Source organism: Chiloscyllium plagiosum, unplaced genomic scaffold (genome assembly GCF_037043375.1).
Source record: "Chiloscyllium plagiosum isolate Xiang-an unplaced genomic scaffold, Cpla_swu_hap1 HiC_scaffold_14, whole genome shotgun sequence".
NCBI lineage: Eukaryota > Metazoa > Chordata > Chondrichthyes > Orectolobiformes > Hemiscylliidae > Chiloscyllium > Chiloscyllium plagiosum.
The window spans coordinates 72,076,950-72,100,724 of record NW_028270152.1 but is presented as its reverse complement, the minus strand read 5'-3'; the positions used below and the strand labels follow the sequence as shown (position 1 = coordinate 72,100,724).

The following is a 23,775-nucleotide window of genomic DNA, read 5'->3' as shown; positions in this document are numbered from 1 at the left end:
GTGGTGGTGGTGGTGGTGGGGGGAGGGAGTTAAATTTGGTAGTAAAAATAGGACAGTGGCACATGTTATTCAGGAATCAGGGCATGGAGACTTCAAGTAAATGCAGAAGAGATTTAAGACCATAAGACCATAAGGCATAGGAGTGGAAGTAAGGCCATTCGGCCCATCGAGTCCACTCCACCATTCAAACATGGCTGATGAGCATTTCAATGCCACTTACCCACAGTCTCCATGTATCCCTTAATTCCTTGCGAGATTAAGAATTTATCAATCTTTGCCTTGAAGACTTTTAACGTCCCGGCCTCCACTGCGCTCCGTGGCAACGACGTCCACAGGACCACCATTCTCTAGCTGAAGAAATGTCTCCTCATTTCCGTTTTAAATTGACCCCCTCTAATTTTAAGGCTGTGCCCACGGGTCCTAGTATCCCCGCCTGATGGAAACAAATTCTCAGCCTCCAACCCTTCTAAGGCATGCATTACCTTGTAAGTTTCTATTAGATTTCCCCTCAACCTTCTAAACTCTAATGAATACAATCCCAGAATCCTCAGCCATTCATCGTATGTTAGGCCTACCATACCAGGGATTGTCCGTATGAATCTCCGCTGGACACGCTCCAGTGCCAGTACGTCCTTCGTGAGGTGTGGGGCCCAAAACTGGACATGGTATTCTAAATGGGGCCTAACCAGAGCTGTATAAAGTCTCCGTAGCACATCACTGCTTTTGTATTCCAATCCTCTTGAGATAAATGACAACATTATATTTGCTTTCTTAACCACAGACTCAACTTGCAAGTCAACCTTTAGAGAATCCTGGACTAGTACTCCCAGATCCCTTTGTACTTTCACTTTATAAATTTTCTCACTGTTGAGAAAATAGTCAATCCCTGTATTCTTTTTTCCAATGTGCAAGACCTTGCCTTTGCTCACATTGAATTTCATCAACCATTTCTTGGACCACTCTCCTAGACTGTCTAAATCTTTCTGCAGCCTCCCCACCTCCTCAGAACTACCTGCCTGTCTGCCCAACTTTGTATCATTGGCGAACTTCACCAGAATGCCCCCAGTCCCATCATCCAGATCATTAATATATAAAGTGAACAGCTGCGGCCCCAACACTGAACCCTGCCAGACACCACTTGTCACTAGCTACCATTCCAAGAAAGAACCTTTTATCCCAACTCTCTGCCTTCTGTCAGACAGCTAATCCTCAATCCATGTCAATAGGTCATCTCGAACACCATGGGCCCTCATCTTACTCAGCAGCCTCCCGTGAGGCACCTTATCAAAGGCCTTTTGGAAGTTTAGATAGATAACATCCACTGGGTTTCCCTGGTTAACCTACTTGTTACCGCTTCAAAGAATTCTAACAGGTTTGTCAGGTACAACCTCCCCTTACTAAATCCATGCTGACTTGTTCTAATCCGACCCTGCACTTCCAAGAATTTAGAAACCTCATCCTTAACAATAGATTCTAGAATTTAATCTAAAACCGAGGTTAGGATAATTGGCCTATTATTTTCCATTTTTTGTCTTGATCCTTTCTTGAACAAGAGGGTTACAACAGCGATTTTCCAATCATCTGGGACTTTCCATGACTCCAGTGATGTTTGAAAGATTACAACCAACGTCTCCGCTATTTCTTTAGCCACCTCCCTCAGAACTCTAAGATGTGGCCCATCGGGGCCAGGAGATTTATCAATTTTTAGACTTTTAAGCTTTTCTAGCACTTTCTCTTTTGTAATAGCTACCATACTCAACTCTGCCCCTTGACTCTCCTTAATTGTTGGGGTATTACTCATGTCTTCCACTGTGAAGACTGACACAAAATATTTATTAAATTCTTCAGCTATTTCCTTATCTCCCATCACTAGTTTTCCTGCATCAATTTGGAGCAGCCCAATTTCTACTTTTGCCTTTCTTTGTTTCTTATGTATTGAAAGAAACTTTTACTATCATTTCTAATATTACTGGTTAGCTTACCTTCATATTGGATCCTCTCCTTCCTTATTTCTCTCTTTGTTATCCTCTGTTTGTTTTTGTACTCTTCCCAATCTTCTGATTTCCCAGTGCTCTTAGCCACTTTAAAGGCTCTCTCTTTTTCTACGATACATTTCCTGAATCCCATTGTCAGCCATGGCTGTCTAATCCACCCCCACCCCCAGATAATCTTTCTTTTCTTTGGGATGGACCTCTGTACTGTATCCTCAATTACACTGAGAAACTCCTGCCATTGTTGTTCTACTTTGACAGAAGTGTGCAGGATTATGCCCATTCTGGATGAGGTAGACAAAGAGAAACTGTTTCTATTAGCTGGTGCTACAAAGACCAGGGAATGCAAATATAAGATTTTGGGTAAGACCTGCAGGAGGAATATGAGAAAGGACTGCTTTGTTTGCAGACAGCAGCAAACAGTAATGATTTGGAACTTATTGCGAGGGTGGAGGAAGTGGAGAATTCCATTGATTTTTAAAGGAAATTAGGATGGGCACTTGAGAGAAATAAGCTCACAAGGCTACAGAGATTGAGTGAGAGAACTGACTGGCTTGCTATCAAGAGCTGGCCCATCCTCAATGGCCCAAACAGCCTGCTGTGGTTCTGTGACTCCAGTACAAAAACACATTGATCAGCTTGCAAAAAGTACCTCGCATCAGCCTCCTGCCGGGAGTTACAAACCCCTACATTGGAACCATCGTTGTTGCATTTTCAAGACTGGCCCTTGAACAAAACCCTGGTTAGGCAATGCACACCTGCTATCCCCACATTTTTCCCAAGCTCACTCCTCCATTGGGGAATTTGTTTTTCTATGAGCCCCATGAAAAGCCTTTCTGATGTCTATCACTTGAAAAGGGACTATATAGTTCTAAGTTGTGGCTGATTGATTTGCCAAGAATCACATTCACAATAAAAAGGAACTTGCATAAATAAAGCATCTTATCAAACACAGAAACAAAATGATAGCCATTTTTAGGAAGTGAAGCACTTTGAAGCAAAGTGAACGCTTTTATATAGCTTTTACAGAATCCAGTTTATCGCATTTAGATGAACAATTAACCAATCCTTATTCCCTGTTGCTCTCTCTTTCTGTGCACAGGATCTTTAATACTGCACCAAGTCTAACAAGCTCCAGTTTAATATCTTATCCAGGGACAGCACTCCTGCCAATGCAGCTCCCTCAGTTTTGAAGTGTTAGCCTAGATCACAAAAAAATTCTGGTACAATTGCCGATTTCACAACATCCCTGCCAAGAGGCAAAAACTGACAATTCATTACACCATAATCTGCAAATCTTTAAAAGCTTTGCTTGAAGATCTTTGTCAAGTATCCTCTGATGATTCAGTAAATCATATCTTCTGAAATTATCAACATGACCTGTCACATCTATAAATCCATTTATTTTGCACCAGTTTTAAATGTGAACACACCTTATCGCAATACTGTCCGATGCACAGATACTGTGTGAAGAGCTGCTTTGCGGTGCCTCAGTTTGTGACTTCAGTTTTCATGGACTGGGTGGTCAGAGCTATCACAAACCAACAAGGCAGGAGGAGCAGGCTTGAGACTTGTTGTCTTGAGAGAAGATTTCAAAACAATGCACCACAAGAGGTGCAACACTGAAACTCAGATAAGGAGATCCCAGTGATTCTCAGCAAGGCAAGTACAGGCCCATCATGGCTGGACACAAATCATTAAATCTTTAAGAGACTTGACAAGGAAGGCCTTGTAACCATCTCCTTAGTGCTCCCCCTACCTTTCTGTTCATACATGTTACTCCCACTCTGAGTCTGGTTTAACCTCAGTATAGAAGATCTGTAGTGAAGTGACCACAGGGACCTCAATAATCTCTGACACGAATTAACCCAAATAAGAATGGAAAAGGAATGGCACCAAGGCAGATGGGGAGTTTAGCATCAAGTCCCATGAGCTCAAATCCTTTCATCTCAAAGCTTTTTCACAATAAGGCATGTGATAAACTATGGCAGATAGCAGCCCACACACAAACAAAATATTTCAGAAAGAGCTTCTAACAAAGGAATATATCCTAAAGCAGTCTGCAGAGGCATAAACACACTCACAAAGTCAAACTAACACATGTCAAACCTCATTATTTTCAGTGCACTGCACAAGCTTACAAACTCTCGTGCTGAGCATCATTCACACACATGCTCTCTTTGAAAAGGACAGTGTACTCATTGCTCTTCTTTTGACTGGAGCTGCTTGGCTATTTTGAAGGCACTGACTGACCTTCAGTGGCTCATTGAAGGGGCCATCCTGAGTGAGAGTCTAACAATGAGGGAACCAAACTTTACTATATCCTTACACAGTCTTCAGGCAGTGGTCAAGACTGCAAACTGAGAGTAACATTGTTCATCCCTAACCCTTAGCCATTGAGTTTAAAGGTAGCGTGATCACCTCATCAGAAACATTTGCATTTAAAGGGACCACAGCCTCTTGAAAAGGACATCACTGTTTAAAGGGAGTGCATCCCTTCAACAGAAAAATCACCATTTAAAGGGGCAGCATCCCCTAAACAGAAATTAGATTAGATTACATTACAGTGTGGAAACAGGCCCTTCGGCCCAACAAGTCCACACCGCCCTGCCGAAGCGAAACCCACCCATAGCCCTACATTTACCCTACAATTTAGCATGGCCAATTCACCTGACCTGCACACCTTTGGCCAATTCACCTGACCAGAACACCTGGAGGAAACTCACGCAGACACGGGGAGAATGTGCAAACTCCACACAGTCAGTCGCCTGAGGCGGGAATTGAACCCGGGTCTCCGGCGCTGTGAGGCAGCAGTGCTAACCACTGTGCCACCGTGCCACCCACTAATGCCACCATTTAAAGAGATCGCATCCTCTGAACAAACTGTCACCATTTAAAGGGATTGCATTCCCTCAAAAGAAACATTGCCCTTTAAAGTGACCACATCCCTTCAACGAATCATCACTATTTAAAGGGAATGCAGTCCTCAACAGAACCAGTGCTGCTCAAAGGGACCATGTCCCCTCCACAGCTTAAAGGGACTATGACTTCTCAACAAAGTTCATGACGACTTAAAGGATTTGCCCCTTCTGCAAACTCTTCACTGCTTAAAAGGAATTTGCTGCCCATTAAACCCAACTCTGTATATGTTATGCAAATGCACCTCCACTTAAAAAGAGCCACACCTTCAGCAAATCCCAATCTGTTTAAAGGGACAGCACCTCCTTTATCAAAACCCTTTCTGCTTGAAGGAGCAATACTCACCAATAGTAAACTTCTTGCTGTTCAATGAATCAGTGTACACCTCCAGCAAATCTGCCCATATCTTCAAGAGTCTACACACTCTCAACAAAACAGCCTGTGCTTAAAGGAACCAAACATTCACCTACCCCTCCCCTCCCACTAATGGGGTTATGTAGAACATTAACATCTGTTTCATCTAATTAATTAAAAATACCTCTTCTTAAAGGACCTTGCCCATCCACATCAAGCTCCCTCCACTTAAAGGGTCTATTTTTATATTCGCTCTTGGGATGTGGGCATCACTGGCTGGTCAGCATATATTGCCTATCCCTGAGAAGATGATGGTGAGGTGTTTTTTTGAAATGCTGCAGTTTACGTGCTGTAGGCTGACCCTCAATGCCATGACGGAGGGAATTTCAGGATTTTGACCCAGTGACACTGAAAGAACGGCAATATATTTCCAAGGCTGGATAGTGACTAGCTTGGAGAGGAACTTGCAGGTTGGTAGTGGTGTTTATGTGGCAGGTCCGGTTGAGTTTCTTGTCGATGGTAAACCCCAGGATGGTAATAATGGGGGAGTCAATGACAGCAACACTATTGAATGTCAAGATGCTCTCTTATTGGAGATGGTTATTGCCTAGCATTGTGTGGTGTGAATGTTACTTGTCAGCTGAAACCTGGGCATTGTCCAGGTCTTGTTGTATTTGGACATGAACTGCTTCAGTATCTGAAGAATCGCAAATGGTGCTTAGAACTGTGCAATCATTATGCACATCTTCAGCAAAATGCCTCTGCTTAAAAGGAGGCAAACATCATCTGTTTAAAGGGTCCAATTGCACCTTCAACAAACACCTCCTTGCGCAAACACCTATGGTTTAAGACTCTGCACCTACCCTCAGCAGACCCGCTCTTTGGTTCTAGGGTCCTGCCTATCCTCAGTAGACACCTCTCTGTTTGAGCATCCTGCTTATTCTCAGCAGACCCCCCCCAACGCCACCGCCTCTAGTTTGAGGGGCTGCGCTCACCGTCAGCAAAGCCTCTACTAGTTTACTGGGGCCACAGTCAATTACAGAAACTACTTTGCTACTTAAAACAGCTTTGACGTTGTAGAGGGCAGTTCCAAAATGTAGCAATATTTCACTCCTGAAATGTTTTTCTCAGATTTTTCTTCTTAAGTTTCAAATTTTTTGATCCCTGAACCCCTAAATCCATTTAAATGGTTTTGTTAGCTGTTCCCCTCAACATCTTGAAAGGTTTCATCTAACCAGACCTTAAGTTTCGAAATTCCAGAGATTATAACATTTTCTTATTTAATTTTCCCCTCATACCATTCTGATAAATCAGAGCTACAAGACAAATATGTTCTTAAAATGTGGTGCCCAAACTTCATAGAATCTCACAAAAGTGCTTTGTGTTTCGGGTCCCCACTCTTCCCTTGAATTCCAGTCGTCCAGTTTTCCATTAAACATTTGATTATTTTCTGTACTTATCCACAACATTTTAATGGCCTTTCTACCACAAGTCCCCAAATCTCTTTGGAGCACCTTCAAGCCTTTTTTTTTAGCTTTTCACCATTTATAGAGCACTTTGTTTTGTGAATTTTTTTAGGTGCAAAGTACATAATCTCACATTTGCTGTGACTGAAATCCATTTGGCACAGTCTTGCCCACCCACTTAACTCTATTGACATCACTTTATAATGTTATGTTTCTAGCGACACTGTTTAGAATGCCTCCTATCTTTCCAGCTGCCCCAGTGGTTTCTTTCAATCCCATCATCTGAATCGTTCATAAATTTAATGTTTAAACAGTGAGGCCCCAACACAGATCCTTGTGGGACACAACTAATCACATCCTGCCTTTTCGAGTACTTGCCAATTATCCCTCCAGCCTGTTGCTCAGCCAGTTTCCTAAACAGATCACTAATTTGCCTTCCGTTCTATCAACTTTAACTGTGTATAAGATGTTCTTTATTAGTGACTTTATTAAATACCACACAGACAGTCTATGTTCGTCTCCTGTTTCTTATGGTCTTGGGGTCTAGCTTGAATTAACCTTCCAAGTACTGTTTCCTGAGTCCATGCTCTGGATAGGGTTTAATGAAAACATGGATAAATGTCTGAGGTATGCTGTGGTGTAAATGTGCCCCAGTGGTTATACAATAACTCTGTGCTAGAAGATTGGAATTTGTAGTCTTACCATTATGTAATTATTGTTAATAATCACTGTTTAAAGGAAACAGACAGCACTGTGGTTCAATGGTTAGCACTGCTGCTTCAGAGTGCCAGGGACTTAGGTTCAATTCCAGCCATGGGTGACTGTGCAGAGTTTGCACATTCTCCCAGTGTCTGCTTGCTTTTCCACCAGGTGGTCCAGTTTCCTCCCACAGTCCAAAGATATACGGGTTAGGTGGATTGTCCCATTGTGTCCAGGGAAGTGCTGGCTAGAAGGATTAGCCATGGGAAATGCAAGGTTACTGGGATAGGGGTGGGGGTCTGGGTCTGGGTCTGGGTGGGAGTCTCTTTGGAGGGTCAGTGTAGGCTTAAAGGGTTGAATGGCCTCTTTCCACACTGTAGGGATTCTATGAAACTGCGAAGTTTGACATGAACTTCTATGAAGAACAGCAGAATCCACATTAAAATACAGGGAACTTTCTCTGAGAACTTTTTACACCTTTGTAAACACATTGCCTGGAGACCCCTGCTCTGTTTACATAATCAGGTGACACTGACTACATCAGAAGAGCATTGCTACATATTATGCTGATTCATTGACAATCTTTGTGAAAAATTTGATTAGTGGGGTAGCACGGTGGGTTAGTGGTTAGCACTGCTGCTTCACAGTGCCAGGCTGATTCCAGCCTTGGGTGACTGTGTGGAATTTGCACATTCTCCCTGTGTCTGTGTGGGGTTTCCTCAGGTATGCCAGTTTCCTTCCACAGTCCAAAGATGTGCAGGTTAGGTAGATTAGCCATGGGAAGAGGGTGGGATGCTCTTCGGTGGGCCGGTGTGGACTCGATGGGTTGAATGGACTGTAGGGATTCCAAGGTTTGTCAGCAAGACTGACTCTCTCCAAATCTACAGAAGCAGAATACTACAGATGCTGGAAACATGAAATAAAATTTAAAGATGCTGAAAAGTATTCAGCAAGTGAGACAGCATCTCACAGAAACACAGAATTATTGACATTCAGGATGAGGCCATTCAGCCCACTGCTCTATTATCTAGAACCAATCCCATCCCTTTTTCCACATATCCTTGTACACTATTTCTATCCAATGACCCTCTTGAATGCCTCAGTTGTACACGTTTCCAACACATTTCCAGACAGTGCGTCCTACACCCTAACTACATGCCGTCATAGAGATGTACGGCATGGAAACACACCCTTTGGTCCAACTCATCCATACCAACCAGATATCCCAACCCAATCTAGTCCCACCTGCCAGCACCCGGCCCAAATCCCTCCAAACCCTTCCTATTCATATACCCATCCAAATGCCTTTTAAATGTTGCAATTGTACCCGCCTCCATCACTTCCTCTGGCAGCTCATTCCAGACACGTACCACCCTCTGTGTGAAGAAGTTGCCCTTTTGTTCTATTTTATATTTTTCCCCTCTCACCCTAAACCTATGCCCTCTAGTTCTGGACTCCTTGATCCCAGGGAAAAGACTTTGTCTATTTATCCTATCCATGCCCCTCATGATTTTATAAACCTCTATAAGGTTGCCCCTCAGCCTCCAACGCTCCAGGGAAAACAGCCCCAGCCTGTTCAGCCTCGCCTTATAGCTCAAATCCTCCAACCTTGTGAAAAGTTTTTTTTCCCTCACATCATCTTTGCTTCGGTTGCACATCTCTTTAAATTTATGCCCTTTTATTCTATTTTTCTTTTATAAGCTAGGACAGCTTCTCCCCATTTACTCAATCCAGCCTGCTCATTATTTTGTAAAACTGCATCAAATCTTCTCTCAATCTTCTTCTCACCAAGGAGACCAATCCCAACTTCTTCAGTCCGTCCTCCTGGCTGAAATATGAATCATCTATGGAGAGAGAAACTCAGTTCATGCTTCCAGAACCTTTATCAAACCTCCTAATGACAATTAGGTAATACAGATGGATTGAGCAACCTCAAACTTATAAATGCATGCTGGTTCTCTCTGATCAGCTCAATTATTTTCAAGGTCTTCAGTCACTTTGTTCTTAGTTGGGAATTGGAGTACACCCCCGACCAGCAGGGGAATTAAGGGTGTGAATACAATACTAAAGAAGATTTGGTCATAGAGACATAGAGATGTACAGCATGGAAACAGATCCTTCGGTCCAAGCCGTCCATGCCAACCAGATATCCCAACCCAATCTAGTCCCATCTGCCAGCACCCAGTCCATATCCCTCCAAACCCTTCCTATTCATATACCCATCCAGATGCCTCTTAAATGTTGCAATTGTACCAGCCTCCACCACTTCCTCTGGCAGCTCATTCCATACACGTACCACCCTCTGTGCGAAAAAGTTTCCCCTTAGGTCTCTTTTATATCTTTCCCCTCTCACCCTAAACCTATGCCCCTCTAGTTCTGGACTCCCCACCCCAGGGAAAGGACTTTGTTTATTTATCCTGTCCACGCCCCTCATGATTTTGTAAACCTCTATAAGGTCACCCATCAGTATCCGATGCTCCAGGGAAAACAGCCCCAGCTTATTCAACCTCTCCCAGTCGCTCAAGTTCTCCAACCCTGGCAACATTCTTGTAAAGCTTTTCTGAACCCTTTCAAGTTTCACAACATCTTTCCGATAGGTCATTATCATATTGCTGATTGTGTGATCACACTGTGCTAAACAACCACCTGATGAAGGAATGCGCTCTGAAAGCTAGTGCTTCCAAATAAACCTTTTGTACTAGAACCCGGTGTTGTGTGATTTTTAACCTTGTCCACCCCAGTCCAACACTGGCACCTCCAAGTCATGTACATAAATCGGCATTTTCCCTTCAGAACGAGTAGTGACTTCTCTCAAAGTGTACCTGATTGGCTGTGGTCATGAGAGGCGCTACAGAAACGCAGGTTCTCATGTCCACGGATACCTGATTATGGGGCCGATTTTAACCCAGAGTGAGCAAATGGGAGTTACAATTGGGTTCAGCTCTCAAGCACTCCTTTGTTTGATGCAGCCTCCCCGCGGTATTTTCCTTGTTTATTTTTAAAATCGAACTCTCGTCCAGAAATGGATTTGGAGCTGAACGAGTCAACATGAAACGGCCTCAAGGTTATTCCAGGTTTGGAGTGGGGGAAGGAAGGTTGCACTGACAGCTGGGAGGCTCAAGGGTCTGGAAGTCCGCGTACCCCCCTCCCCCAGCCATGCCGAGATGAAGGCCTGTGGCGTCTTTGTATTTAGCAGCCTAAAGAACAATCTTTCTCTCCCTCTCTCTCTCTCTCACACACACACACAGAAACGGCCACTGCCAGTTAAGCTGCTAGTATTTCTTTCTAATTGAATTTAGCCTTGCCTTCTCGCTCTCTCACACACACACGCACAAAATGCAGGGATTGCAGGAAGGGACTCAGACAATGTGCCACACTGCCTTGCACATTCACTCTTGAGCGAGAATAGTCCATTGTACTTTAATGAATAAATCCATTCAACACCCACCCCCATCCCCTCAATCCCCGTCTGTTTGCAAGAGACACACAGCAAGGACTGTGAGAAAACAGAAAGCCTGCTTCAGGAGATTCTCCTCGCATTATAGACAGGGCGATTAAGCCTCCATCGAAACTGTTTCCCTGCAGGAATGACATGTGCTTCCTTCTTTTTCTTAACCAAACAAGGGTCTATTTCCACGTTGTACATCTCTATAACTCTATGTAAAGTCTAAGTTTCTCAATGGCAAGAATGAACATGGTTGCAATGCCAAAAACTAAGGGGCGTGGGGAGAGTCAGCTTGGCAGGGTCTGTGTGTCTTGTCTAAAATAGAGACAAAAAACCCCTGCAGATGCTGGAATCCAAAGCAGACAGGCAGGAGGCTGGAGGAACACAGCATCAGCATCAGACAGGCAGCATCAGGAGGTGGAGAATTTTGGGTGTAATCCATAGTTCTGAAGAAGGGTTACACCTGAAACGTCGACTTCTCCACATGATGCTGCCCGGCTTGCTGTGTTCTTCCAGCCTTCTGCCTGTCTGCTTTGTCCAAAATAGAGACAGCCTTCACCCATCCCCCAACTCTCATTGATTTCATTCTCTCCGTCATTTCCGCTGTTTGTGCTTCAAGCAATCACTCTCTACCGTGACAGGCCAGGGAAGAATGTCACAAGATTTGATCAGACATTATAGCATTTACTCCCTGACAGCAAAATACTGAACCAAAACAACATGGCAGCTAGCTCCCTACATGGGAGATAAGCTTTGGTAACACATTGCTGGCACCCTCCACTGTATTTATCTGGTTCTGTCAGACCATAAGTAGGAATCAGCATTGTCCTGTCAGAATCTTTACCCACTCCCTAAAAATTGTTCATTGAATCTGCAAGAAGCTACTTGGTGGCCATTTTGTTCAAGAAGTCATTGCGTCATTTTTGTGACGATGCAAAGTACAGCTAATGCTGTTGGCATTCAAATCCCCACGCCTTTAAAAAACCTGAAAGAACTGCAGATGCTGTAAATCAGACACAAGAACAGAAATTGTTGGAAAAGGTCAGCAGGTCTGGCAGCACCTGTGGACAGATCAGAGTTAATATTTCGGGTCCTGTGACCCGAAACATTTGTTCTGAGGAACGGTCACTGGACCTGAATCTTTAACTCTACTCTCTTTCCACAGAGAAAATGAGGTCTGCAGATGCTGGAGATCAGAGATGGAAATGTGTTGCTGGAGAAGCGCAGCAGGTCAGGCAGCATCTAGGGAACAGGAGAATCGACGTTTCGGGCATTAGCCCTTCTTCAGGAATGATTCCTGAAGAAGGGCTAATGCCCGAAACGTCGATTCTCCTGTTCCCTAGATGCTGCCTGACCTGCTGCGCTTCTCCAGCAACACATTTCCATCTCTCTTTCCACAGATGCTGCCAGACCTGCTGAGCTTTTCCGGCAATTTCTGTTCTTGTGTCTCCAAGCCTAAAGGTTCAGTGGCATACAAAACCTAATATTTGGTCTGTGAATACACTGTAGGCCTATTAGCAAGTGAAGAAGAAAGGAATAAGTTAAAATTTGGCTGGCAGACTCAAGTTTTTGAACTCCTGCTAAAAGCACGTTATGAATCTTATTTGAGAAACCAACTGAGGATAAAGACCCTATATTTCTCATCACATCTGCAGATTATTTGAAATCTGCTTTACAACCAAATTTCAATGTGTAGGCACTGTTAACCAGGAAAAGACCTCTGAACATTTGTGCACAAGTTCACATAAACCACACACAAAAAAGGAGATTAATTCATTTGAGGTGGTGCTGGCAGGTGTAAAAATGTTTGCCAAGTCTGGGTGGGGTGAGATCTCTAATTTTCAATCTTTGCCTAAACACAATGTTGGAACCAGTGACCAACGGCACTCCCTTGATGTGAAGTGTCAGTACAGACTATGTGCTGAAGTCTGCAGTGAGGTTTTATCAAAGATTGACTGGCTCTCTCAAAAAGATTCCTTATTCTGAAACACTTTTCATCTCCAAGATTCATGGGTCTGATTATGATCAGCAATGCAGACTTCTATAAACTGCCTTTCCCTCAGGTAATTACTGTCCCAAAAGTATAGCTTTCCAGAGTCCTTATTTAACTAATATTCAATAACATCCTAGTTCAAGCTTTGGCCAGTTTTGGGAAGACATCCAACCCTTTAGTGTCTCTGGCCTATTCACACAGTTTTCCAGATGCTATAAAAATGTACTTTTCATTTTGGACTCATCAGGAGAATTCACAAGAAATACAGGGAAACCGATTTTTATACAGTAGGAGAATGTTGATTAGTAAATTCTCCATGGTAACACCTCTGTTAATCAGAGACCACTTCCCAACTATTTTTGCACAGCAATCTTTGATGCCTCGCCTTGTCTAATGCCTTCTGGAAATTTAAATATCATATATCCACAGGTCCCTCTTTTCAACAAGTTGCTTCCTACTTCATCAAAGTACTCCAAATATGATTTCCCTTTCACAATACCATGTTGACTCTGCATTGCATTGGTATTTTCTAAATGCCCCACTATATTCTCCTTAATAAAAGATTACAGCATTTTCCCCTTGATGGTATTAAAGTAACTGACTTAGCTTGAAGAGTTACATTTGGTATTTTTCAATCTATTTTTCAGGATTTAGAGCATTTTGAAAACTAAAAACCAATGCATCTACTATCTGAGGAGTCACTTGTTTTAAGATAGTAGGACTTATAAGTTTTTAGTTCTAATAATTCTCAGTTCCATTTCCCTGGTGAATGTAATTGTTGTACTTCCTCCCTTTTACTTTCTGATTCACAATTATTTAGTCATAGAGTCATAGAGATGTACAGCACAGAAACACACCCTTCGGTCCAACCCGTCCATGCCGACCAGATATCCCAACCCAATCTAGTCCCACCTGCCATTACCCAACCCATATCCCTCCAAACCCTTCCTATTCATATACCCATCCAGATGCCTTTTAAATGTTGCATTTGTACTAGTCTCCACCACTTCCTCTGGCAGCTCATTCCATACATGTACCACCCTCTACATGAAAAGGTTGCCCCTTAGGTCTCTTTTATATCTTTCCCCTCTCACCCTAAACCTATGCCCTCTAGTTCTGGACTCCCCCACACCAGGGAAGAGACTTTGTCTATTCATCCTATCCATGCTCCTCATGATTTTACAAACCTCTATAAGGCCACCCCTCAGACTTTGATGCTTCTGGGAAAACAGCCCCAGTCTGTTCAGCCTCTCCCTATAGCTCAAATCCTCCAACCCTAGCAACATTCTTGTAAATCTTTTCTGAACCTTTCAAGTTTCACAACATCTTTCCAATAGGAAGGAGACCAGAAATGCAAGCAATATTGCAACAGTGGCCTAACCAATGTTCTGTACAGCCTCAACATGAGCTTGCAACTCCTGTATTCAATACTCTGACCAATACCAAACACCTTCTTCACTATCCTATCTACCTGCGACTCCACTTTCAAGGAGCTATGAATCTGCACTCCAAGGTCTCATTGTTCAGCAACATTCCCTAGGACCTTACCATTACGTGTATAAGTCCTGCTAAGATTTGCTTTCCCAAAATGGAGCACCTCACATTTATCTAAATCAAACTCCATCTGCCACCTCTCAGCCCATTGACCCATCGGATTAAGATCCCATTGTAATCTGAGGTAACCTTCCTTGCTGTCCACTACACCTCCAATTTTGGTGTCATCTGCAAACTTACTAACTATACCTCTTATGCTCACATCCAAATCATTTATATAAATGATGAAAAGTAGTGGATCCAGCACTGATCCTTGTGGCACTCCACTGGTCATAGGACTCCAGTCTGAAAAACAACCCTCTACCACCACCCTCTGTCTTCTACCTTTGAGCCAGTTCTGTATCCAAATGGCTAGTTCTCCCTGTATCCCGTGAGATCTAACCTTGCTAACCAGTCTCCCATGAGGAACCTTGTCGAACACCTTAGTGAAGTCCGTATAGATCACGTCTACTGCTCTGGCCTCATCAATCCTCTTTGTTACTTCTTCAAAAAACTCAATCAAGTTTGTGAGACATGATTTCCCACGCACATAGCCATGTTGACTATCCATAATCAGTCCTTGCCTTTCTAAATACATATACATCCTGTCCCTCAGGATTCCCTCCAACAACTTGCCCACCACCGAGGTGGGCTCACTGGTTTATAGTTCCCTGGCTTGTCCTTACCACCCTTCTTAAACAGTGGCACCATGTTTGCCAAGCTCCAGTCTTCCTGCACCTCACCTTGACTATTGATGATACAAATATCTCAGTAAGAAGCCCAGCAATCACTTCCCTAGCTTCCCACAGATTTCTAGGGTACACCTGATCAGCTCCTGGGGATTTATCCACTTTTATGCGTTTCAAGACATCCAGCACTTCCTCCTGTGTAATATGGACATTTTTCAAGATGTCACCATCTATTTCCCTACAGTGTATATCTTCCATATCCTTTTCCACAGTAAATACTGATGCAAAATACCCATTTCGTATCTCCTCCATCTCCTGCCGTTCCACACAAAGACCGCCTTGCTGATCTTTGAGGGGCCCTATTCTCTCCCTAGTTACCCTTTTGTCCTTAATGTATTTGTAAAAACCCTTTGGATTCTCCTTAACTCTATTTGCCAAAGCTATCTCATGTCCCCTTTTTGCCCTCCTGATTTCCCTCTTAAGTATACTACTACTGCTTCTATACTCTGCTAAGGATTCACTCGATCTATCCTGTTTATGCCTGACATATGCTTTCTTTTTTCTTCTTAGGCAAAAACAATGACTGCAGATGCTGGAAACCAGAGTCTAGATTAGAGTGGTGCTGGAAAAGCACAGCAGTTCAGGCAGCATCCGAAGAGCAGTACTTCCTTTATACTCTTCTAAGGATTCACTCGATCTATCCTGTCTATACCTTACATATGCTTCCTTCTTCTTAATCAAACCCTCAATTTTTTTTAAGTCATCCATCATTCCCTATACCTACCAGATGTTTCTTTCACCCGAACAGGAATATACTTTCTCTGGATTCTCGTTATCTCATTTCTGAAGGCTTCCCATTTTCCAACTGTCCCTTTACCTGCGAACATCTGCACCCAAAAAACTTTTGAAAGTTCTTGCCTAATACCGTCAAAATTGGCCTTTCTCCAATTTAGAACTTCAACTTTTAGATCTGGTCTATCCTTTTCCATCACTATTTTAAAACTAATAGAATTATAGTCGCTGGCCCCAAAGTGCCCCCCCCTCCACTGACACCTCAGACACCTGTCCTGCCTTATATCCCAAGAATAGGTCATGTTTTGCACCTTCTCTACTCACTCAAGGGTAGTAATATCTGGATTGCTCCCAGTGCTATGAGCTAGTGAGGGCAGGAATAGGAGGATAGAGCAGATGAATGCGTGGCTGAGGAGCTGGTGTATGGATCATTGGAATCTCTTTTGGAGTAGAAGTGACCTGTACAAGAAGGACAGATTGCACCTAAATTGGAAGGGAACTAATATAATGGCAGGGAGATTTGCTAGAACTGCTTGGGAGGATTTAAATGAGTAAGGTGGGGGGGTGGGACCCAGGGAGATAGTGAGGAAAGAGATCGATCTGAGACTGGTACAGCTGAGAACAGAAGTGAGTCAAACAGTCAGGGACAAGGTAGGACTAATAAATTAAACTGCATTTATTTCAATGCAAGGGGCTGAACAGGGAAGGCAGATGAACGAAGGGCATGGTTAGGAACATGGGACTGGGATATCATAGCATGGCTCAGGGATGGGCAGGACTGGCAGCTTAATGTTCCAGGATACAAATGCTACAGGAAGGATAGAAAGGGAGGCAAGAGAAGGAGGGGGTGTGGCATTTTTGATAAGGGATAGCATTACAGCTGTACTGAGGGAGGATATTTCCAGAAATACATCCAGGGAAGTTATTTGGGTGGATCTGAGAAATAAGAAAAGGGATGATCACCTTATTGGGATTGTATTATAGATCCCCAATAGTCAGAGGGAAATTGAGAAACAAACTTGTAAGGAGATCTCAGCTATCTGTAAGAATAACAGGGTGGTTTTGGTAGGGGATTTTAACTTTCCAAACATTGACTGGGACTGCCATAGTGTTAAAGGTTTAGATGGAGAGGAATTTCTTAAGTGTGTACAAGACAATTTTCTCATTCAGTATGTGGATGTACCTACTAGAGAAAGTGCAAAACTTGACCTACTCTTGGGAAATAAGGCAGGGCAGGTGACTGAGGTGTCAGTGGGGGAGCACTTTGGGGCCAGAGACCATAATTCTATTAGTTTTAAAATAGTGATGGAAAAGGATAGACCAGATCTAAAAGTTGGAAGTTCTAAATTTTGACGATATTAGGCAAGAAGTTTCGAAGCTGACTGGAGGCAGATGTTCGCAGGTAAGGGGACGGCTGGAAATTGGGAAGCCTTCAGAAATGAGATAACAAGAATCCAGAGAAAGTATAGTCCTGCCAGGGTGAAAGGGAAGGCTGGTAGGTATAGGGAATGCTGGATGACTAAAGAAATTGAGAGTTTGGTTAAGAAAAAGAAGGAAGCATATGTCAGGTATAGACAGGATAGATGGAGTGAATCCTTAGAAAAGTATAAAGAAAATAGGAGTATACTTAAGAGGGAAATCAAGAGGGCAAAAAGGGGACATGAGATAGCTTTGGCAAATAGAATTAAGGAGTATCCAAAGGGTTTTTACAAATACATTAAGGACAAAGGGGTAACTAGGGAGAGAATAGGGCCCCTCAAAGATCAGCAAGGTGGCCTTTGTGTGGAGCCACAGAAAATGGGGGAGGTACATAAATGAATATTTTGCATCAGTATTTACTGTGGAAAAGGATATGGAAGATATAAACTGTAGGGAAATTGATGGTGACATCTTGCAAAATATCCAGATTATAGAGGAGGAAGTGCTGGATGAAGTGCTGGATATCTTGAAATGGTTAAAGGTGGATAAATCCTCAGGACCTGATCAGGTGTACCTGAGAACTCTGTGGGAAGCTGGAGAAGCGATTGCTGGGCCTCTTCCTGAGATATTTGTATCATCGATAGTCACAGGTGAGGTGCCGGAAGACTAGAGGTTGCAAACGTGGTGCCACTGTTTACGAAGGGCGGTAAAGACAAGCCAGGGAACTATAGACCGGTGAGCCTGACCTATGAGGTGGGCAAGTTGATGGAGGGAATCCTGAAGGACAGGATGTACATGTATTTGGAAAGGCAAGGACTGATTCGGGATAGTCAACATGGCTTTGTGCGTGGGAAATCATGTCTCACAAACTTGATTGAGATTTTTGAACAAGTAACAAAGAAGATTGATGAGGGCAGAGCAGTAGATGTGATCTATATGGACTTCTGGGAGACTGATCAACAAGGTTAGATCTCACGGAATACAGGAAGAACTAGTCATTTGGATACAGAACTGGCTCAAAGGTAGAAGACAGAGGGTGGTAGTGGAGGGTTGTTTCTCAGACTGGAGGCCTGTGACCAGTGGAGTGCCACAAGGATCGGTGCTGGGTCCTCTACTTTTTGTCATTTACATAAATGATTTGGATGTGAGCATAAGAGGTATAGTTAGTAAGTTTGCAGATGACACCAAAATTGGAGGTGTAGTGGACAGCGAAGAGGGTTACCTCAGATTACAACAGGATCTGGACCAGATGGGCCAATGGGCTGAGAAGTGGCAGATGGAGTTTAATTCCGATAAATGCGAGGAACAACATTTTCGGAAAGCAAATCTTAGCAGGGCTTATACACTTAATGGTAAGGTCCTAGGGAGTGTTGCTAAACAAAGAGACCTTGGAGTGCAGGTTCATAAGTTCCTTGGAAGTGGAGTCGCAGGTAGATAGGATAGTGAAGAAGGTGTTTGGTATGCTTTCCTTTATTGGTCAGCGTATTGAGTACAGGAGTTGGGAGGTCATGTTGCGGCTGTACAGGACATTGGCTAGGCCACTGTTAGAAAATTGCCTACAATTCTGGTCTCCTTCCTATTGGAAAGATGTTGTGAAACTTGAAAGGGTTCAGAAAAGATGTACAAGGATGTTGCCAGGGTTGGAGGATTTGAGCTATAGGGACAGGCTGAACAGACTGCGGCTGTTTTCCCAGAAGCATCGAAGTCTGAGGGGTGACCTTTTAGAGGTTTATAAAATCATGAGGGGCATGGATAGGATGAATAGACAAAGTCTCTTCCCTGGTGTGGGGGAGTCCAGAACTAGAGGGCATAGGTTTAGGGTGAGGAGGGGAAAGATATAAAAGAGACCTAAGGGGCAACTTTTTCATGCAGAGGGTGGTACATGTATGGAATGAGCTGCCAGAGAAAGTGGTGGAGGCTGATACAATTACAACATTTAAAAGGCATCTGGATGGGTATATGAATAGGAAGGGTTTGGAGGGATATGGATTGGGTGATGGGCAGGTTGGGATATCTGGTCGGCATGGACGGGTTGGACCGAAGGGTGTGTTTCTGTGCTGTACATCGCTATGACTCTACTGCAGACTGTCTGTAAGGCCACGCTTAAAATATCTGCTTATCTGTTTCTGTGCTGTGACCTCTCCCAATAGGTTCCTCCAAGATTGGTTGTGAATTTTACTCTTTGTTCATTTTCCCAGATGCACTCCAATGTCCAGTGAGACATGAATTCAAACAGCAAAGACAGTAACTGTGCAGGTTCACTGCTGTGTCAGTTAGCAATGTGAGTTTCTTTCTTTCTCTCTCTCCCACACTGACCTCACCTTGTGCTTCCTTTTTCTGTACCTCTCCCTTTTAAAAGTGTTGTTTTGATTTTTTTTTCTCCAAAGTTCCAAAACAATGAAACAGCATGTAATTCTGGGATGTTACTTATATCTTCTATACCATGAAGACATGTAAAATATGTCAATATATTTTCCATTTCCTTATCTTTCAATACTAATTGCCTGGAATCACTCTTTGGAGGATCAAAGCTCAATTTACTTAAGTGTTTCCTTCTTAAATTCCCATTGAAACTCTTCATCACTTGTTTTTATATTCCTAGCTTGCTTTCCCTTATGCTCTAACTTCTCATTCTCTCTTATTGTTTTAGTCATTATTTGCTGTGGTTTATGTTTTGATTGATCTGCTACTCCGCTTTGTGGAATTCTGTGCTTTCTCTTTCAAGTTGATACTATCTTTTATTTAGTTACTTAGCCAAGGATGGTACATTCTTCCCTTGGAATTTCACTGGAATGTACCTTTTCTAAGTGTTCTGAAATATCTCTGAAATGTCTGCCACTGTTACTCTGCTGATCTATCCTGATACTCAATTTCCCAGTTCACTTTAACCAATTCTGCCTTTATGTCCTCAAGGTTTTTATTAAACCTTTGAGCATTACTCGGAGATCCACTCCTCTCTCTCTCAATTTGAATGTGGTATTCAATATTATTATGATCACTGTTACCTAGAGAACCCTCACTACAAGGTCATAAATTAATTCTAGCCCATTGGACATTATCAGACAATGCATAGCCTGCTTTTTTGTTAGATCTGAAACACTGTTCTATAAATATTCCATGGAACTTACTGTTCAGGCTACTTTTGCCAATGTGATTCATCCAATTCATACACAGATCAAAATGCATTACTGCCATACAAGCCCCTTTTATTTTCTTCTAGAAATTCTACAGTATGATTACTGTCTTGGGAATGGGGAGGGGGCTTTATGCCACTCCCACAAGCAACTTCCTACCATTCCTATTTCTTATTTGTACCCAAACTAATTCTACATGTTGATCTGTAGAACTAAGATCATTTCTCTATTACAAAAGGGTTATCCTTAAGTAACTGAGCTATGTCTCCACCTTTTCCTAGATTCCGATCCTTTATAAATATCATGTAGCTTTGAATAGTTAAGACACAGACTTTGTCATCATGCAATTATGTCTCTTTCATTGTAAATAAAAACAAATATATTACCAATGTCAATTCATCTGTTTTGATACGAATGTTATCTGCATTCAGGTACAGAGCTTTTAGTTCTTTTGTTTTGCAATGTTTAACTTTGTAACCTCGTCTTATCTTCAATGTGTTCTTAGGTTTGCACACTCTCTTCTTGGCACAAATTGATCATTTCTTTTGTTGCTACCTTGCTTGCCTTCTCTATTCATCACATCTTCCTAACCTTTATCCACTGCACCCACTATTAAAGAATTAGTTTAAAGATTTCTCGGCACGATGGTTCCACTGGGTGTAAGTTTACTCATCCACCTTGTAGCCACCACTTTCATCTATATAAATATGAACTTTGGACTTGTTGGACCATTGCAAAGGTTTAGGATCTTCCCCTTCTACTACTCCATACCCGCCTCACTTGTAACCACATTGCCCTGTCCTTGCAGTGACCAAATTGAAAGACCCTATCCTAACAGCTATTACTGCCTCCTAGAACAAAAGATCTAGGTAACACTTGCTGGAAATTTGCTTGCCCTGGATTACACTGGTGTCCAGCACCTCCTGCATTCTGGAATTGTAACACATCAAACACAATAAAGCTGGCAAGGAAGATCATTAGGAAATTATTTTTTCCTAATTATTAAATTCATGCCTTTACATCCAATCACTTATTGTACTAAATTAAACTTGAGTAATCCAATTAAAATACTACTCAGGAATAAAATAAATAATAGAATTTCCAGTTTTTGACAGGAGACTAAAGAGAAGATACTGTTTTGAACCAAGAAAAAATTGTGAAAGATATTTGTAATTTAAAAAAAAAGAGATTACTAGAATACATTGGTCTATATTAATAATATAGCCCTATCGAAGTAGTGAAGGGGAAATCTAGATGGAATGGCACCACATGGGTTTGTTCAGAGCAATTTTACCCATAGTCTATTGATTGGTTTTTCAGTCATGAACATTGTTGTGGGCTCAGGCAGGTTCAGCATAGTGATAACCATTTGAGTGAATCCTGAGCAGATGACTATAGCATTGGGTCTGGGCAACAGCAGAAACACCCATACTGCAAAAGGAAAGCATCCATCTCCCTTTCTCGATTCTGTGTGGGGAAGTAAAAGTAAATCCCTTGTAGTTAGATACCCTTCACTACTTTGTGAGCTACTCTGCCTACAAATTGTCTGCTGGAAGGTAAAAGGGAAACAAAAACCGCTATCAGAGGCACTGAAAGGACAAATCCTCAACCAGTGAAAGAAAGACTGAGAACTGGTGTATCCAATTGGAAGGAATCAAAAGAAAACAATTCATTGATGTCTATGATTCAGATTGGTTCCACAACTGTTCTTCTGACTTTTGTTTGCTTCCCCACTCTCAATTTTTGTATTGAGGGGTTGTGTTTAAGTTACAAGGGTATAGATTTGCAATTCAACTTCAAACCTTTTTGACATTGTTGTAATCAATCTATTTTTTAAACAATTATCTTCCTGCTAAAGGGGAAAGAAAAACTTAGTGGACACATTATTCTAACCTGAATTAGATAGTGAGATAAAATTGGGCATTTGGGTGGTTTAATCAAATTTTCACATTTGTAATGACCCCGGGAGCAGATGGGCCTTGATTTCCAATGCATTTTTCTAGTCAATCATGAAAATAGTTATTTAAGGGTTATTAAACAATTGTTTCTGTCTATTCTCAAACACAACACACACATTCCCCTGTAACAGTTACTCAAGAACCGATCAACTCATTGCTTTCCTGGTCTCATTTCTGGAAGTTTTGTGCCCTAGTCCCTCCTTTTTTAATTTCAAAACTTTACTTCATTCACAAAAAAAAACTTTGCATACATACACACACACATTGTCACAAATGTAGATCAGATCTGTACAGTTGCATATCAAATCAACAAAACAAAAATATTGGACTTTGACTCTAGCCAATTCCCTTTATATATATATATATATATATATATATATATGATTTGGAGATGCCAGTGATGGACTGGGGTGTACAAAGTTAAAATTCACACAACACCAGGTTATAGTCCAACAGGTTTAATTGGAAGCACACTAGCTTTCGGAGCACCGTTCCTTTTAAACTCTTATATGTACAATACCAATATTTACAAATATTTGAGACACAGGGAGGGACCGATAGCTGAACAAACCTCCACTTACTCTCAGTAGGAAAGCCTCAGTCTTTCCTCATTGTGCTTTGGCAACAGCTACCCCAAACTTTAGTGCGTCCCTCAGCATGTAGCCCTGGACCTTGGAATGTGCTAGTCTGCAACACTCATATAGCCAACTTTTTGTTTTGGAAGACTGACATGGTTTGAGCAGAGCAAAGAGAGTCCTTCACAGAGTTAATGGTCCTCCAGGTGCAGTTGATGTTGACCCTAGTCTTATCCCCATAAGTCCAGCTGCCTTCTGGAAGGAGTGTGCTGGAGGACCCGTTCCTTGGTCTCTCCCCTATACTTCATCTCATTTCACAGAGTGACTACTGTTAGAACTTGGTCCCTGGTCTCTCCACTTCAGGTTCACCTCATTCCATGAAAGTAAGCGCTATAAAACTCATTGCTCGGTCTCTCCCCTACAGATCTTCATTTCTGGAAGGTGAGTGCTGTGGGACTTGCTCTTCAGGAGCAGTTCAGAGTAAAAATATTCAGAAAATGATCAGTTTTAATCAGATCTGGCCCAAGAAAGTTGGTATCAAAAATAGGCAAACAAAACTGTCACTGAATAGTTGCCTTTAAACAGAATACAGTTAGAGTTACAATCAAGCTATACCCAGATGAGAGTGAAGGGTAAACAGATCAAACAAAACCAGAGCTCCCCAGTATAGCTGACAGCATGGTGAAGCAGAATTCAAGCACACAGGGGTGAGTGAATTTCCTCCAAAATGCCCTAGAAAATTCAATCAGGGCAACAAATGGGGGAAAAAAAATCACCCCTGCAAGTAGAAATGATAGAATTGAAATGT

General features: G+C 42.4%; 1 long non-coding RNA gene across 1 annotated transcript in view; it reads left to right on the top strand.

Moving 5' to 3' along the window:
• Positions 1–19,565, top strand: part of LOC148147989 (uncharacterized) — an 81,450-nt gene extending 61,885 nt beyond the window's left edge. The window contains exon 3 of the long non-coding RNA XR_015759433.1: positions 19,499–19,565. This is a non-coding gene — a long non-coding RNA (uncharacterized LOC148147989). The remainder of the gene's footprint in view (positions 1–19,498) is intronic.
• Positions 19,566–23,775: the final 4,210 nt, after the last annotated feature.